Below are 19,532 nucleotides of genomic sequence, written 5' to 3'. Positions count from 1 at the left end.
GCCTAGCGCAGAGCTTTGTACAAAGCAGTATGCTGAATAAATGTTTGAATTTATTAAATCATCTTCCTCCTTCACTTATCTTTTTAAAATATTGAGCAATTACCTTAGCAAAATGCAATTCCTCTGTCTTTCCCTTCATTTTACTTGTGAGTCCAAAAGTTGTCCTCATCAAGAAGTTGTAGTGATTCAACTGTAACAATCCATAAAGCTATAAGGATTCATCTCTAACAGAGACAAAAAGAGGTCAAAAGTTAGGAGTGAAATTAGCCCTAATAAACAACCATTTTCCTCAACCTTTAAGTCACTTGAAAGTGCTTGGCATTGCCCACCTATGTCCAGCTCTTGTTACATAGTTTTACTCAAAAGATAAAGTTTCTTAAAGACACATATAGTTACTCGTTTGTACTTAAGTTGTATTGTCTATCTGTTCTAAACTGTTATTTATAGCAGTTTATGTGGCCACTGTTTTTCATGGCAACAACATAGTTTCATTGTGGATTAAATAGGCTTCTTCTGGGCTGCTGTAGATCACATTTCTATGCCTATTTATGACACTGTTCCTAGGGGGAGCTATAATTCCCAATTAGAAAAACTATATACATTCTTCTGTACCTTTCAAGTGATTTTGATGCAGGTGGTTCACAAAGAACACACTTTAACAGTTTTAAAGGACTACAACTCTCAATTAAAATTCTAAGCTTATCAAAGAATAAACATCATCTTTTGAAAAACACTTAAAACTCAATAACAATTTCAAATGACGATTGAAAGTGCTTCCCGCAAAATGCTAAGAGCTTAACCGACATGAAAATAAATCTAGCGCCTTCCTCTGTCCCCACAAGCACAAAGCCATTACCCCAAGAGAGATTCTCTAAGACAGTGCATTCTAAACTACAATACCCAGAATGCCCTTCCCCGTCTGAACGCTGGGGACAATCGGAAGGGGAGGGGAAGCATTGTGTGTTTAGAGAAGTAAGTGTCCCGCGACTCCATCTCCCATAATTCTCGGTCTTCACTTGCGTCTCTCCGCCAATGTCTATACGGGATACTCTCAGGAAGAACAGCCTTCAGCGACCTCAAACTACATTTCCCATGAAGCCATGGGCTCGGGCCTCCGGCTTCCCCGGTGACCAGTAGCCAATGGGAGACGCCGCAGTGGGCACCTTGTGGGTGAGAGTCCAGCCTTGGGTCGGAGTGCCGGGTCTAGGCCTGGAGGCGCGAGGCGGGCATTTCGGACGAGAGTGGCGCGGCGTGGGGCGCAGCGAGGGCACTACGCGCCCAGGAGCTGCCGCGCCAACCTGATTTTCCGCAGCTGTTTAAGGACTAGCGCTTCGGTAGCCGGGGAGCTGGAGGTCAGAGAGGCAGAAAGCCCCAGTGGCCGTGGCTGGGGACTGTGGGACTGAGGGGGCCTAGGGAGGAGGGTGCTTCCGGGGCCGCGGTCCTCAGCGCCTAACTCCGCCCAGCTCCGCCTCTGCAGGGGAGGGGGTGTAGGGACTGGGAGTCCGGGGTGGGCTTTTCAGCTCTAGGCGCCAGTTCTCATGAGCCCGGGAGCGCGCTCTCTTTGCTCTTTTTTTTTTTTTTTTTTTCTTCCAACTCGCCCGCCCCTTTTCTTTTCCCACAACGCCGCCCGCCTGCCCCTGGCGCTGTGCCTCCTCAGAGGTCCGAAGTTGGGGTTCGAGTCCAGGGTTTTGCCTAGGCGGTGACTGGACTTTAATTCTTACCGCAGGAGTTGGGTGATCTCTTTCCTCTTTTCCCTCAATTTGTATTTCAGGTTTGGGCACATAACCCTCCCTGCGCTACACTTCCCATTTCCTCTGGGGCATGGGAATTCCTGGCCATGCCCAGGGCGTGACTTTTTTTCAAACTTTCTCTTTTTGCCTCCTTAATTGCTCGCCATCTCTTTACTGGCCCCTCAGCCACCTGCCACTTCCCCCACCAGGTCTTTGGAGTGGGAAGGGTTTCCCCTCAATTTCTAGAAGGGATGGGAAGCAAAAGAGGGAAGGAATCTCGCTTTTGAGAAATGTGTGTTTAAGGTTCAGTACAGGGTTCGGATGAGAGTAAAAGGCAAGTTAGACTGGTTATAAAAACCCAGCGCTTTAGGGGTTTCTAGCAAAGACGGACAGCACTAATGTTGACAAACATTTAGGGGGCACACCTTTATTCTACAGAATAAAGTAGACCCTGTGAAACAGACCGTATTAATCATTGTATTATTACAAACGCGTGCAAAAAATGCTAAGGGGGTCAGTGGAAGAGCATACTGATGGGGGTGGTGAGTTCATCTATGGAAGTTCAAGCCTAACCCGGGAAGTGCTGAAGCCCTCATCCTGCTTTCAGGCTTTGTGAAGGAGGTGAATTTTAATTTGGGCTCCAGCGGAGTACAGGGGATTTGAAGTTGTCAAAGAGGAGGGAGAAAATGCTTCCTGCTACTGAGATTGGACTTTGAGAAGGGTAAACAGAAGAGGGAGCACTGTGAGACAGGTGGGCTTGCCTGATTGGAATAAAAGAGATCAGCACAAATATACTGGGAAATAAATAGGGTGAAGAAGATTGGGGTCATAATAACATGACACTTTGAAACATACACATAGTTTGGATATTATTCTGTATCAAATAAAATTGAAGGCAAAAATTAAGATTGGATGATTTTTCTTTTCATCCTAGGGAACCTGATTTGAGATCAATTCTTGGAGAACACAAAGAAGTGTGATGGTATGTTCCAGGTGTGAGTTTAAATCCAAGAAGAAGCTTGTCTTGCAGATGTTTTGTTTGTAGCTATTCTTAGCTACAGTCTGTAGCTGTCAACTTTAAAGCCTAGAGACATCAATTTATTTTCTTAAGAAATGCATTTGCTGTCCCCGTGCATCACATTATCTGAATTGTAGTCATCTCATTGGGTGACAATAATGACTGCTATTTATTGAACACACATAATGTCCTAGTCATCATCATAAATACTTTGTTGCATTATCTTAAGAGAGTTATGAAGTAGATACTATTATTCCTGTTTTTTTTTCTAGAAGAAAACAGTAAAATGCACAGAAGTTAAACAATCTACTTAAGTCACATAGATTATAAGTTGAGGTTTGAGTATACAGATTTCTGACTCCAAAGCCCATACTCTGTTCAACATGGTTTGCTGCTCCCAATGTTCATTCTTGTTTTTGACTTTCCAGTTGTGGTAAGGAGAGATAGGTATAGTTGATCATCCTGATCAAAACCCAAATGATTCACTTCAGATTTCTATGTCAGAATGTATTTGCTGTAAAGTAGCTGCCAAAACCAAATTAACTGTCATTGCAACTGTAGCTAATTGTGTCTGCCAAAACCATAGTTAGTATGGCTGTTTCTGAATTAGATGATTCTCTTTATGACACATATCATACCTCTAAGCTATTTGAACCTTGATAGTACTTTGGATTTATCTTATTTTAGCATTTTAACAAGTTACCTGGGACACTAGATCTCTTTCATGACCTCTGCCCACGTGAAGTATTGGAGAAACAATGAAGTACAAGGTGTGAACTCTTCCTGGGATCTAGTTGGGGAGTTAGATGTCCACAGTTCTGAGATACTGTAGTGTGTAGTATAACAGAGACAGGTACAAAGTGCTATGGAGGGATAAAGGAAGGTGTGACTTACTGTAAGGGAGACTCAGGGAGAAGGCTTCCTTGCAGAGGTGACATGACAGATAGGTCTTAAAGGATAGTGAGTTTGCCCCAGGCAGGGAAGGAGTGGAGGGGAGGCATTCCAGGTAGAGGAGTCAGTCTGTGAAAGATGTGTGGCTGTGTAAGAGTAGGGCATGTTCATTCAATGTGGAAGAATTCAGCATGGCTGGAGTGCAGATTGTTGAGGAAAAGGGAAGTGTAATGGGTAGGAGAAGAGTCTGGAAAGAGGTTGGGGCTGAGTTGTGAAGAATCTTGATTGCAATCCTAAGTTGGAATGCGCCCCCATAGGTCAGTGGTTATTAAAACGTAGGGCATCTGCCAGTGGTAGTTACATTGTGCTCCCACAAACATTTTAATTTTACTAGTTACATATTCAAATATGTCTTAAAAAACATAAAACTGAACTAAGCCGTCACATCTAAGATTACTTTAGATTTTACTTCATAAAAATAGAAAGTGAACCAGTTTTCAGTTCATTTAAAGACAAATGTTAAGTAATAATAGAACACATTGTGTGTGAATATGGTAAAAATCACTAAGTAATACTCAAATGACTGAAATTTGAGAAGTGCTGCTTGTAGGCCATAAGAAACCATTAACATGTTTCAGAAGAGCACCATGATCAGATTTTTACTTTAAGGACAATGACAGTGGGAAGGATACAGTGGAGGTGGACATGATGAGGCTGCTACTCTGTTCCACAGAGAGACAATAAAGACCCAAGAGTGTTAGGTGAGAGGAGGGAACAGATTCGAGAAACATTTAGGAGGTAAAATTATTAGGACTTGGTGGATGTTAATATTATTATGTCAGTGTTACCAGAATTGTTTTAAAAGTCTGCATGCCTCCCTTGCCTTTTGTCCTTTATATTCTGTGGGGAGCGATAATATTGCCAAAACATGCTATGTTTCTGTGTTCATTAAGATGACAGTGGAAGCTATAGTTACCACTCGAATGGATTTGGATTACACACAAACATCCTTCCCACCTTACTCGGTGTCTTTGACAGCAGTAGCACAAATATTCAAGGCACTGATTAGGAATATGACTATGATCTGTGACCCTTAGACATGCAAGAAATTCCTCAGCCTTTAAGACTCAGCTCGTATGTCAATACCTCTGTGAAGCCTTCCCAACAGCCCTCGCCCGACATACATGAATGCACGCACAAAGCAATGTTAGGCCTCTGGTTTCCACAGGACCCTGCACTTACCTCTGTCCTAGCCTGTACCACACTGTAGGGTGTCGGTCTGTGGATGTTTCTGTCTTCCCCACTACTAGACTGTAAGCTCCTTGAGGGCAGGGACGAGGTTTCATTAATCTCCATACCCATAGCATCCAGAACAGCACTTGACACATGGTAGTTACCTAATAAATGATTATTGGGTGAAAAGAATTGGTAAACAGATTTGCATGAATATAACTGGGGACCTTGGTAGCACAAAGTGCCAAATGCTGTGAAAAGACTAGCTGTTTGCTACATTTGCTACTTTTGCTGAAGAAAGCAGTAAATTAAAGTGCCCATAATTTCACTAAAGACCTACTTTTCCCCTCTTTTCTTCACTGTCCCCTGGTTATCTTACCTTTTTCTTTCTTATCATTTACCTATCCAGACACCTATTCCTTAGCCCTGCCTATTACTTTGCTGCTCTTGACAGAGTTCACCTTCCTTCTGCCCTGATACTTTGCCAGGAAACATCCCTTCTACCCACCCAAGTCCAGTGCACTCCGTCCTTGACATCACTCTCAAGTTCATCTCCTACTCATAGACTCTGCTACTGGGACTATAAATTGATATAGCTTTTCTGGAGAGCAGTTCATCAATATGTATCAGAAACCTTAATGGAATACAGCTTTTAACCTACCACTTCAACTTCTAGGGCTCTGTGCTGAGGAAACAATCATGATGTTTCGAAAAATTTAATACTCAGTACATCTATCCCAGAGTTGTTTATACTAATAGCAAAAACAACAAAAAAAGAAAAAAAGAACATCTTAAATGTACAGTACTAGCGGTTTGAATGAAATCAATTGTGCATTTATAGAATGGATTACTAAGTAGTCTTGTAAGTTGATTTTACCAAACAATATTTAATGATCTGGAAAATTGTTTATGATATATTAAGAGAAAATCACATCATAAAACTTTCAGTACAGAGTGGCAGATCCCGGTTTAAAAACGTATACATAACAGACACACACACACACACACACATACATCTGTGTAGGCATACATAGGAAAAATCCTGTAATGGTAAACACACAAAAAATATTAATAGGGGTTTGCTACAAATAGTAAGTTTGCATATGACTTCTACTTTTAACCTTTTGCATATTTTTATTTTCTAATCTACAGTATATTTGTTAATTTTTAAAAAGTTATGTTGGCCAGGCACAGTGGCTTACACCTTTAATCCCAGCACTTTGGGAGGCCAGGGCGGGCGGATCACCTTAGGTCAAACATGGGGAAACCCCGTCTCTACTAAAAATACAAAAATGAGCCGGGCATGATGGCATGCGCCTGTAATCCCAGCTACTCGGGAGACTGAGGCAGGAGAATTGCTTCAACCCAAGAGGTGGAGGTTGTAGTGAGCCAAGATTGCACCACCACACTCCAGCCTGGGAGACAGAGTGAGACTCTGTCTCAAAAAAAAAAAGTTATTTAAAAATGTTTTCCCGGTGTCCACCATTGTCTTAGTTGGGGGCATACCTTCCACCCCCCAACACACATGCATCACTTCTAGCCTGGATTACTGCTGCCTCTAGCCTGCTTCTCTTCTAGTCCACTCTTTACCAATGCTGACAGAATGATTTTTGTAAGTCACAAATCTAAAGCTATCCAGCCTCTCTATAAAATAGTTCGAAGGCTGTCCTTTGTTTTCAGGATAATATCCAAACTTCTTAGACTGGCTGATAAAAACTTTGAAAATCAGCTCCCTGCTTGCTCCTCTAGTATCAGTTTTACCTTCTATGATTTACCTTTTTGGGGGGTCTTTTGCCAGTACCAGGCACATAATAGGTGTTTAATTAATGTTAGCCAATGTTGATGTGGACTGTGTGGATTAGCTATTGTATGCCAGGCAATCTACTGGTATTTAATTCTCAGCAAAAATATTAAATACATAAAATAGTTATTCCTATTTTACAGATGAGGAAAACTAAATACACCAAAGCGAGAAGAAAAGTTATAATAAAGAGCATTTTTTAAAGAGAAAATTTAAAACCTCCTGCCATAACTCTGTTCTCTTTACTTTCCAGCAATCCCTGCTGGTCCTTGTCAGGAAGAAAACAGGCTTTGTACACTCCCTTGGGCAACTTATATGTGACCACAGCATAACAAGAACAGCCGCAAACTGACATGATCTCACCCTGTCGTGGTTCACACTGTGCTCATGTACAGAAATCTTTCCTTTGTGTACCTAACACTTCATACAGGAGAGATGGAATAGCTCCAGTTGCTCTGTTTTTCTTTATTTTTTGAAATTCTATGTCATTTGGGATGGGGATGTCAGCAGAGAGGTACAGAAAACTGTGAAATAATTGAATGTACAAGAAACAATGTGTCTCATGGGAGCCAATGTCATTGGTTAATTTATTTTTTTAAATGTCATGTAGATGTATTTTCCAGCAATCTGTCCCCAGGGAAGACCTTGGTTGAATTCAATAGTTAATCCTACTTACAGAATGCAGCCCATGTGTGCACTATATTCTTGCATTGTTAAGTGATTTTAGACATATGTAGTGCATTACCATAATGACATACAATCGAGTGTATGTAGGATATCTGATTTTCTCTACAATAATGTATCAGTGGTCATTCAGAATCCTGAAGTGTAGTCTTCCCTTCGTTTTCCTTACAAATAATACCCGTTGTGCAAAAATGGATGATTTTTAAGGAACAGAAGTCCTAAGCATGAGTCATCTGAATAAAATATTTCTTTATAAGGAATTGTTACTTTTAAATACTCCAGGAAAAAAAATCTATGGTTTTCCTGCTACATGATCAAATAAGTTGAACGTAGAAATTACGGGTAGGGTTTCACTTCATTCGATGAATTATTGTAGGCTTACTATGTGAAAGCACTTCGTTAGGCACTGCACTAGATACGCATAAATACCCCTTTTAATGCCTTCTGAACAAAAAGACAAAGAGGGAGAGAGAGAGCAAGCAAGCATACAAGAGTAAGAGCATTCAAGAGCAAATAAAAGAAAAATTTTCACAAGCGGGCCCATCTTATAAATGAAAATTCACCCAGCTGAAAATTGAGATATGTACCCGTGGGGATGTGTTCTTTTTTTTTTTTTTTTTTCCCTCGGTGAGATATCTAGGCAAAAATGAGCTACCAGATAGCTGATAAGCAAATGATCTACTTCTCTGTTTACAAACAGTGTAAGAGAAGGAACAGTGACTTTCTGTGCTTCCCAACCCTGCACAAGCCTGCTGGTGATGTGAGAGTTATGATTGTGTCAGCTTTTCCAGGGTTTCTGTCTCTGCTGCAGAGATTTGGCAGACACCTCAGACAAATTTTATGTCTCTTAAATCTTCCTCAAGCTAGGCTTGGCTCTTAGATTTATATGTACAAAAAAAGTAAAGTGTTTACCAGTTTGACATTTTTGAAGATCAAAACAGACTTAGTTTAAAAAAAGAAATTAGCATACACCTCAGTTTAGTCAGAAAGACCTAATTGCTTTTTGCTATTTGTTTAAAACAGTCCAGATGTGTACTTTTCAGAAATGGCTACTGATCATATGTCTAAAGATTTATGTTCTATTCCTCAATATTGCTTCCTTTTTTCTTTCCAACAAAGTGTAAAGTTTTGCTGAAGTCTTAATTTTCCTTTTATTTTATTTTATTTTATTTTTTTGCCTTTACTGAAACATAGTATAAAACACTGTAGGATGGAAACATAGTGAAATACATTGGCAATCTAGGAGGAGAAAAAAGATAGTTTTTATTAGCTCTGCTTCACTCCCCTTTTTGGTGCTCTGTTTTTCAGTGGTCTCTTACTCACAAAACGTTGTTCCTTGGCATGATAATGATAGGTGAGTGGAAGAATCGAAGAGCTTTCAGTGACCACACTTTAACAAAGCTGGTCTAAATGCCGTGGTAGGCAGAGCACAAACGAATATGGCAGTCATTCAGGAGAATTGAGACACTGTGGAAAATGTTACTTCAGAGAACAACATTGCTTTAGTGGTGAACTGTGAAAGATAAGGATGGAGAAATCCCTAGTAAGGGCCCTTGTCATCTGCTCCAGCTGCTCTTCATTTTTAGCCAGCAACAACTGCTAGTGAGTGTTTCCTGGGATAGAAACTGCCCCACAATAAGCCCCCATAAGGTGTCCTCCTATCAGCTTTTCTTCAGTCAGGTCCTCAAACATACTTCACTAGGATTATTCTGGTCACATACCATTCTAATTTTCACCTTTCAAGAGATTCTGAGTTTGACTTCAAGGAGTACTTTATGTTCAAACTCATTCATTCAATAGACATTTGAGCATATATACAGGACCAGACCCTATGCTAAGCACCAGGACTATAATAATGAATTTGATGTGATGTAATCCCTGCCCTTAAGGAGCTCACAGTCTAATAGGGGAGATAGACACTCAAACCAGTGATTATATTCTGATGTGAAAAGTACCCAAAAGAGAGAGAAGGTGTTCTGGGAATATAGTGGAGGGAAATACAGCTGGGGGTGGACAGCTTAGAGATCAGAGTCTAACTGTGTTGAATCATAAAGGATGCGGGGCATTGCCTAGTCTCTATGTGGACAAAGAGGTGATGGGCAAGGATTCCAGGCAGAGGGACCACCAACACACGCAAGGCAGTCAAATGTGTAAAACTGGATAGTTCAGAAAAAGGTAAGATATTGTGTGTGAACCAATGAAAGTGGGAAAGGGGAACTGGATAAGAGTCTGGGAAGGTATCCTGTGGCTGGTTGGGTGAAGTAAGTCAGCTTGCTAAGAAGTATGGCCATTGTCCTATATGTAGGGATGAGTGAACACAGGGTTTTAAATGGGGGGAGTAACATGATTGCACTGGAGGATGGACTTCGTGGGGTGAAAAACTGAAGACAAACTCCACTTTCTTTTTTTAAAATTTTATTATTTTTATTTTGAAATACTTTCAATTTAGAGAAAAGTTAAAAGAATGGTATAAGGAATATTCTTTAAATAACCATTTGAGAATAAAATTTTAACATGATACTTCATCATTTCTGAATATTTTATTTGAATCTCCTAGAAAAAAAAGAATATTCCATATATAACTACAATACAATCATAGACATCAGGAAATTTTTTTAAAATTTTTCCTTTTTTTAAAATTTTACTTTAAGTTTTAGGATACATGTGCAGAACGTGCAGGTTTGTTACATACGTATACATGTGCCATGGTCAAAGATCTAGAACCAGAAATACCATTTGACCCAAGCAATCCCATTACTGGGTACATATCCAAAGGATTATGAAGTCCACTTTCTAATTTGGCAGTCTTTGAGAGGTTTTACCCTAATCACTTGCCACTATTCAGCAATGCCGTCTCTGTTAGGGTTTCTTTCCATATACAGAGATCACTTTGAACAATTGTTTCCTTCTGCACACAGGACATAACTTCCTGCACTCCTTCACATGTTACTTAGATGAATATTCATTCTTTCCAACTCAAATCAGTGATTCCAGCAGTAATTGAGGTTTGATTATCATGAAGGAAAGAAATCAGTTTTGAAGCACAGCAGCTTCATTTCAAAAACATTCTATGAGGCTTAGTTATTGCTTGCTGAGTCAGCAGGGCTGAGGCACGTGCTGGTCCGCTGCCCTTGGGATTTGGGGGAGGAAAAAGGAAAGAGGCTGAAGAGATGTCAGGGAGTGGCTGTTTGAAAAATAAGCAGCAACCAGCATGTTGGAAATCCCTAAACGTCACATCCAGATATGGGAAGTAGATACACGTACCAGATGTACATGAATATAAAACAAACGCATGTTGAAGGGTACCTGTGCCCAAACAAATTGTACCATCTAGCTGGTCAGTTTTAGATCATGTTCTTTCCCTGACTCAGATACTGTAAATGGCTTCCCATTATCCATAGGATGACGTCCAAACTCTTCAGCCTGACCTTTAGTACTGTCTGCAATCTGGCTCCAACCTACCTTTCTAATCTTTATACTTCTGTCTTACAGAACTCTGCTCCAGTCAGTTACCCTTTCAGACACTGCTTTGGCATTCCTTTACTTACCCTGGGAGCCCTCTCAGGGAACGGACTATGTTTTTTTACTTCTTTGAATCCCCCAAAGTGCCTAGCACAGTGTCTTGCATATAGTAGGCCCCCAAGATATATCTGTGACTGTTATTTTTACCCGCCCTTCCACGATTGTTTCCAATATCTCTACTATTAACCTAATGCCCTCACTACTGAAGATGGCAACTGAGACACTAGGTAAAAGAGGTTGGTGCTCAACAAATTATCTTTTAACTTTTTAGTTTGAAGTACTTTTAAATATAGAAAAATTGCAAGCATCATACAAGAATTCTTATATACCATTTGCTCAGATTCACCAATTGTTATTATTTTGCCCTATTTGCTTTATACTTTTCTATATAATTATAATTATTTTGTTCTGAAACACTTGTGGTTGAATAAGCCATATCCCTTTCCCCCTCTCCTTTTTCTCAACCATTTATTGTGAAAATATTCAAATATAGAGAAAAGTTAAACGAATTATACAGTGAACACCCAGATACTCACCATTTAGATTCTATAATGAACATTTTGTTGTATTTGCTTTATCACCTATTCATCTATCCATTCCTTTATGCATTTCAGATTAAGTTGCAGACATTAGTACAGTTTGTAAAAATTTTTCAGTATGCATGTCATTAACTAGATGAACAAACTCTTTTGTGCTCTGAAATCAACCAAGTCATCCTGCATTATACCTGCATTTACTGTGTTGCCAAAACTCTAGTCTACCTGTGTATCTTAGATCTGTTTGGCCATGGATCACATGTCTTTTTCATTAACTCTTGGATGACTTTCTATTTCACCTAGTGTCGTGCCAGGTGCACATTCCATAGACACTACTTGATGCTGATGAGCAGAAACAGAGCTAGTGCCAGAGGAAGAATCCTGGTAAAACCAGAATAAACTGGGGAAGGACAGAAGGGAATCTGAGAAGAGGACTACAGATGAATGGGAAAGAAGCCAGGGCTTGAAGAATTGGGGGGAAGCAGGATGCCTTCACTTGCCTGGTACTTCCAGCAGTGCTATATACTGCTTATGAGCTTTTTCTTTAAAAGAATGGGTTCCAGGAAACTAGGGACAACTGCTGCTAAGCAGAGCACATGACAAGTTTCCTTGCTACTCTTTAGGAAACCCCAATTAATGTATTCATGTTGCTTCATGAATATGCTGATTTGCCATAAGATGCAGGTTAGTTTTGGAGAATGTGGGTGGACCACTGAAAACCTTCCAAACTATATCTGTGCTATAACCAAAGAGCACTGAAATTTAGTGAATCCCAGTTTCATTTTTCTTTATAACCTTTCCTTTCTTGTATTGCTTATGAATACAAGGATAGCTCTCATCTATCTTTACTGAGTTGTCATTTTGTGCCAAGTACTATGCGAGATGCTATCAGGTCATTGACACTTTCCAACAGCCCGACAAGGTAGGGACTACTTCCTCTCCATTTTTCAGATAAGAAAACTTGAGACACAACATGGTTAAGTATCTTGTCCATAAGACAGAATTCAAGAAATTCAGGTCTGCCTGACTCCAGAGCCCAGTTGTCCTAACCATTATACCAAACTGTCAAATGAAATTAAAAAAAAAAGTCAACCTAGTATAAATGCAAGGAAATTTACTTTCACTGTTTTGAATCAGCATGTAATTTATTCACTAAGCAAACCCAATCGAATCAGTGAATTAAGAATTATTCCTTTAATTCTTAGGATATTGTCATAGTAATGGATTCAAATTGCCTGAGTTCGAATCCCAGTACCAGTCAAGTACTGTAAGCAAGTCACTTAGCATCAGTAAGCCTTAGTTTCCTTGCCTATAAAGTGAGGATAAAAGTGTCTACTATAGGAGGATTACTTGAGCCCAGGAGTTCAAGTTTACAGTGAGCTATGATTGTGTCACTGCACTCCAGCCTGCATGACAGAGCAAGACCCTGTCTCAAAACAAAAAAACAAAACAACAACCACCACAAAAACCATATAGCGTTGTATTGTGAAGATTGATTAAGAAAATTATGTAAAATTTGCCATGTCTGACATGCAATAGAGGCTCAGCCTATACTAGATCACTGTCATTTCTTCCCTCTTCCTTTTATTGGACGACACAGCTCATCTGTAGCTTTCACTTGAGGAAAACAAACTATTCCTGAAACATTTTTTTCAGGAGAGACATTCTGAAAAAGAGTATTAGGTTATTTCTGAGGCTGAACAGGGACAGTTACCAACTCTTAAGTGTATTTCTTTAAAAAAAAACTTTTTAAATTTTTATTTATTTATTTATTTATTTAAGAGGTGGGGTCTCACTATCTTGCCCAGGCTAGTCTTGAACTCCTGAGGTTAAGTGATCCTCCCACCTGGGCCTCGCAAAGTGCTAGGATTATTGGTGTGAGCCACCATGCCTGGCCAAGTATATTTCAAAATAAGCTGGAAACATGAATCCTTAAGAGAGTTGGGATGGTCCATCTCTCTGCCTCCTGCAGATTAAGGCTAAATTGTGACTTTATCTGTTTCATCACTAGACTAAATTCCACAATTGGCATAGACTATTAAACCTGGGATATTGGCGATCCCAGCCTGGTAATTTCATGGCAAGCAAGCTGAGGCTAAGAGAGTAGAAGTGACTTAACCAACATCAAACAGTGAAGAAAATTAGGAGACGTCAGTTCTTCTGACTCCTTATCCAGTGTTCATTCTGTGGTTCCCTTGTCGGCTTTCAGACAGGTGAAACCAAGCCTTGCTGTGTGTTCTTTGCAGGAGCTTGAACTGATTAGACTCTTAGGGTTTGGTGCAAGTTTGATCGATTCAGAAAACATGAAACTTTGTTCTGGTTCAAATCAGCTTGCTAGTTTTTGTTGCTTTCAAACTGTTACCATTTCTGTTTTGTTTGGAGGTTAGCAAATTAGTGTTGTCTCTTCCCGTTTAAGTTCATGGTTTAGTTCAAGTTCTTGGTTCTTTGAAATCTTCCACTGGGACTTTTGTTTTTGACAAAAATACTCAGAATCTGGGGTGGCTAGTAACGGAAATTCGTTTGAAAAGATCAATCAGGCTTGGTGACGGCTGCCGAGGAGGAGCTTGGGTGGTTTAGGGAACCATTAGTGCTTACATTCTGGAACTTGAAATCGGGATAATGGAAACAGTGCAATGGTTTTTGGTGTGCTTGTTTGTTTTTATAAGGATGCTCTGATGCTTTCATTGCCCTTCTTGCTAATCTGGGTTGAAACTGCTGCCTCCCACCTCATTGCCTTTTGGGACACTCTGTCAGTCATGTTCCTCATTTTTTGACTGTGAGAAAGAAGCTAACAACAAAAAAAATTCATCTTTCCTGTTCTTTTCCCTTTACTTTGAATGGCCCTTCTGAGGAACTTGAGGGATATGAATTTCAAGCTTAAATTTGTGGAGTTTAGTTGCAATGCCCAAAGGCAGAACAGTCCGATTCTGAAATACAGCCTTTGTTCCTTTCTTACCAATGTGGTTTTTGAAGTCTCAAGCAAGCCTCCTTTACTGAACCTGAAATTGGACTGACACCTTCCTTAGTGGCCAGCCATGCTGCCAGTGAGGCTGTGGTGGAGGGTAACAGGGATGAGGCCTCTGGAGAATTGTATCCCACCTGCCTGACTTTCCGAATGGCAGAGGAAAGTGAGATCTGGTGCTAGGGCTGTCAGTACCTTTTCAGGCTCTTGACTGTTTCTCTAAGCAGTTGGAAGGCTAGGATTGCAGCTTTGATGGTCAGGGGGCCACTCCCAATACCTCAAAAGACAAGCACTTTTTATTATAGTAGGTGAGATTTCGGATGATTTCAGCAAGTATGTTTCTGATTAGAAAGCTCTCACTTTAGATTCATTTTCTCTTTTCTCCACCCCTCCCCTCTTTTTCCCTCCTTCTCCTCTCTTGTCTTTTTCTCCTCCCCTTCCCCCTTTCAGCGGCTCACTTGCTCTTAGCTACCAATTACCTGTTATGTGATTAATATTATCATTTTTCCAATTGGTTTAACATAGATTTTGGATATGTATTATGCTGGCATCTTCAGTAGTAGCAATGACGTTTACAGGGGCAATTAGAAAAAGTTTTCTTTCTTCTTACAAGAAGTATGATGGGCACTTGTTTGAGGGCACAGATAGCACTGGATGGGCCAAGAGGAGCTGACATCTGATATCTCTGCTCTATCCCCCACCTTTCTTTTGGCCGCTTCAGATTTGGTTCATGTGGACAAACACACATTTGGGAACCACCATACAGATGGAAATCAGGACATGTGGGATTTGGCCGAACCAAAGATCCCCAAACATTGCCTGGATCATTTAGTGCCCCAGGTGTGGCCACCCCAGGACTTTATGTGCTAAAATTGTGTCCCAGCTGAAGCCAGCTGGTCACTGTATATATAGTATCAAGGCAGCTTGGAGCCTCATAAGGCATGACTTTGGATTTTTACCTTGTGGATTTTGATTTAATCACCTTGAATCCTACCCCAACACACTGGGCAATGATGAGGATATAACAGGCAAATAGAAAGCTTGAACAAAAAGAGATGCTCATTATCTAGTAGTTTGCATTCTAGATGGGACATAATACTAGACCATATGAAGAAAAATGAACTGACTTTCCAGAAAGGAAAAAGAGAATTTAGAGGGATCCAGTCTCTTTAATAAACTTTTGATGTATTATTTTAAAATTTCCTGAAAAAAGTTCCCTGCTGTGGAATTTTAAGAGCAAACAACGATTCCGTCTAATTTAAAAATTGTGAGAATTGAACAGTGTTTTATGAAATTATATTGGTTCTTTCTTTTTATTTGCCTTATGTGATAGAGGTACCTCACTTCAATCATTAAGGCAAGATTTGTTTAGGGCATGGTAGTAATAATCCCATACAATTGTATAGCCCTTTACAATTTACAAAAGGGTTTTCATACCTATTATCTCATTAGCTCTTCACAGCAATCCTGTGAAACAGTCAGGATAGGTACTATTCTCTTCAGTTAACAAATAAAGGGAACTTAGGCTCAAAGAAATTAAGTGACTTGTCCAGAGTCACATAGTTAGAAAGTTGTAGAACTGGAAGCTGAACCCAGGTTTCCTGATACCCGACCCCAGTGCTCCTTTGGTTGTATCATGTTTCCTCCCAGAGACACTGTCTCCTTTTTGTTCCTACCTGTGATTAATTTTAAAATTTGTCTAAAAATGAGCTTTAGTTTAGTGGATGAGCAAAACTGAAGCACTTACATGTAAAGTCCTTTCTTAAGTCACCTATGAAGTGGGTCCTGCACATAGCTCTTGGCATTTCACCTTCATTTTAACTGAACTATTTTTAGGTAGACGTAGATTTGTTTTTCAGTGTTAAATATATGGACAAAAGTTGTGTGATCCACTGATTGTAAGTGTGAAAGCTGCACTTGGGGAATGGGACTAGGGATGAAAAGTTGGCTTAAAATAATTAGCTTCTTGCCTTTGTGTTAAGATATGTCATGTTCAATAGAATTTAATTTCTTTATACTTCCTTTCCTTCCAGCCTTTTAAATACAATTCTTTAGGGAAAATTAGCAAATATTCATTCTGAATGTTGATTTCTCAGGAATAAGGGTAGCCAGAGGAAAGAAAAAGCGAAGGGGTGACTTTCTGTGCCCTATAAGAGTGGGCAAACATTATTTTGTTCGGAGCTGTGAGCTAAGATTTCTTCCAAGGCATGCAAATCGTAAAGTTCTGATTTGTCAACTGCATGCTGTTTCTTTAGGCACTGATGTATGAAATCCCGAACGAATTCTCCAATGAACATACTGCTAATTGCTTCTCCACCTGCTCTCCAACCTCCTCCACCCCACCCCCTCCACTCCCAATTCAGCCTATAAGTGTCCGTCATTGGAGATGGATGGTGACACATGCAGTAATAGCAATTCATAAAAGCCAGTTCCAGCCCTTGTCTTCAAGGCTCCTGGATTTTCCACTGCCTGCTTTTGTGTAAGTGAAGTGGATGGAAGTGCTACTGGCATCAGAATCCTCCTCCCTATGCTCCGTTGCTAAAGCTCAGTTGCTCGGCTGGAGCTGAGCTAAACAGAAGCGTCGGATCTAAGCTGAATTATAGCTATTTTTCTTTTCCCTCAATGGGGTGGGTGGGTTAGGGATAGGGTGTAGTGGGGATTTGGGGTGCTTTGGCTTTTCTTCTTGTGGAGAGAAGAGGGTAAGGAGAGAATAACTCACGATAGGATACAACGTGAAACAGTTCCCTGAAGAGTGTCACAATGTTCCTGGTACAATATACAGGTATAGTATGTTTTGTTTTATCTGAATTTCCCCTTTGTTTCAAAGTGCATTTCTTTCTTTTATTTTTCCTTCAGTTCAACTGTACTGAAGGACAAATAGGGTTCTAATGAGCTAAACAAAATAGCTGCATAAAATATGCCTGCCCCTAGCTATAATGTTTGTAGCAGATTGCTGTATAAGATCTGCGTTTTCTGTTAAACTGGTAGTCCCGATCCCTTAATTGTGCACGCTTCTCTGCTGTATTCTTGTATTGAATTTCTCAAGTCTTATGTCTGCAACTGGTAGTATGTGATATAGCTTAGAGTGTTTGCACAGAGACGGTGCTTTGGAAGCAAAAAGCAATTTTTAAACACTTAGTGTGTTATGTTTCTCTTGAGTTTATTAACTCCTGTATTTGTTAATTGGTTGTATAGATTTGGGATATACTTAAGAGTAGGGAAACTTCAAATAGGAAGCATTCCAGGACACATCTGTTTGGTAAATTTAGTTATGTTTCATTACTGAACTCAAGTTGATAAACATTATATATTATTGTTGTTTGTTTATTCTCCTGATAGAAAAAAAAAGTGCTGGAAACAGCAAACCTACAAATATGAGCCCCAAACCATCTGTTTTGTAAAATATCTTTGGATCAAAAGTGTTTCTTAAGTATTCTCTTAAGCTTTCAGAAACATAATGGTCCATAATGATGAAGAAGATTCTGATCAGGTATGGGCGAATGTTTTTTGAAAGGCTTCTTTACACAGCAGTTAGACAGAAAGGTCCCTTGCAAATGAAAAACCCTGAGAAAGTTTCACTTTCTTGCTGCACAAAACAGAAGCTTAGTTCCTACAACCACGTTGTTTTGATAAGTTTGAATATCATTTGTTGTCAAGGACTTTCATCTCCATTGTTGCTTTATTATTCTTAAAATATTGTGCTCCTGCGCTTAACAGCTAAAAGATCATGTTCTATTTTGATGCGTGGTTTGACAGTTGATTTCGCTCCTCATTAATTGGACAGCATGCAGATGATGTGGAGAAGTGAGTGAGTGACAATATTTCAAGGTTACGTTGAAGAGCATACAGTGAACCTTAGTGCCTGGACCAACAGCTGCTGAATTGAATTGTCTGCAATTAAAGCAACAGCAGGTTTGTGTAGTCTCCCTGCAGCCCATTTATTTGAATTTATAGCTTCAGTTTCTTCTTTGAGTATTGGTTGGTTTGTTCTGCTAAGTGTTGGAAACTTGTGCTTGCTGGATGTTTTCTCTACACTCCAATGCATGCTTGACTCTAGAAGAGCCATCTCTGTACATTTTAATTTGAGAAGTTGTTGAGGTTTTTTTCTTATGGTTAAAATCAGAGACTGTCTTATTTTCTCCACTACAAAATTAAATAGATTTAAATGGAAAATATTGCTTTATTCAATAAATAGAGGTTTCTCATGGACCAGTGTTACTGGTTTAAGTTTCTGGCAATGAAAAATGCTGGACTTTGTTATGCTACTGGAATTACTATATCTGGGAAGAACTCTTTGCTAATAAAAATGTTTACATTTTAAAAATGACATTATCTCCTTGCCAGCTCTCAATTCCACAGTGACCTAATGAATAACTTCAAATCTAACTAGGTGGCTTTTATGACTGTATTTTATTTGTATGCTAATAGTGAATACATGTTTAATTCCTTAATGGTTTTACTCTACTAAAAATTACAATTGCAGTATAGTTGTTGGTTACTGAATCAGAGTGGATGTGGTATAAAACATTTAGACAGTGATTTACTATATACTTTCTTAGTTCATTCTCAGTAAGTGTGAGGTCAGTGATGATATGATCTCCATTTTATAGGTAAGAAAACTGAGACTCAGAATGAGTAACTGGCCTGAGGTCTCCATCTAAGTGCAGCCTAAACTTACAGGTTACATTATCTGATTAAAGAATCTGTGCTTTTTCCTCTCTGATATCAGGCTGCCTCTCGGTTGATGGGTGCCAGGTAAATGTGACTTATGCTACTAGAGAAGGAGGATAAATTTGGTCATTTACTTAAAAATGTATTCTTGGATAGGACGCTAGAGATGTTTTCAAAACTATTTTTAATCCAGCATTTATCTGAATATGTGTGTGACTTCAAGATTAATTTTACAGATGTATAAAAAACACTAGTGTTTTGATTAATGTGTACATCAATATGAATGAAAGTAGAGCTTTGTGAAATTTTAGGGAAGCAAAATGTTGTCTATTCCAAAAGGTTAGTATGGAGTATTTTCTTTTTTAAACAAGCTGGTTTGTTTTTATTGTTGTACTGGATGAACTTAAAAGATAAAATGTTGTCTATTCCAAAAGGTTAGTATGGAGTATTTTCTCTTCTAAACAAGCTAGTTTGTTTTTATTCT

General features: G+C 39.5%; 1 protein-coding gene across 6 annotated transcripts in view; it reads left to right on the top strand.

Annotated features, from left to right (window-relative positions):
- The first annotated feature begins 1,072 nt into the window (after nucleotides 1-1,072).
- ENOX2 (ecto-NOX disulfide-thiol exchanger 2) overlaps nucleotides 1,073-19,532 on the top strand; it is a 291,115-nt gene continuing 272,655 nt past the window's right edge. For 3 of the 6 annotated variants that reach the window (XM_077988108.1, XM_015128191.3, XM_077988106.1), the window contains exons 1-2: nucleotides 1,129-1,352; nucleotides 2,665-2,712. The gene's annotated coding sequence lies outside the window, so the exon portion shown is untranslated. Of the gene's footprint in view, nucleotides 1,353-2,664; nucleotides 2,724-19,532 lie in introns of all 6 variants that reach the window. The other 3 variants (XM_077988107.1, XM_077988105.1, XM_015128190.3) reach the window with 2 other exon arrangements.

The sequence above is a fragment of the Macaca mulatta genome, chromosome X (genome assembly GCF_049350105.2).
Source record: "Macaca mulatta isolate MMU2019108-1 chromosome X, T2T-MMU8v2.0, whole genome shotgun sequence".
In the NCBI taxonomy this organism is placed as follows: domain Eukaryota; kingdom Metazoa; phylum Chordata; class Mammalia; order Primates; family Cercopithecidae; genus Macaca; species Macaca mulatta.
This window is presented reverse-complemented; position numbering and strand designations above follow the sequence as displayed.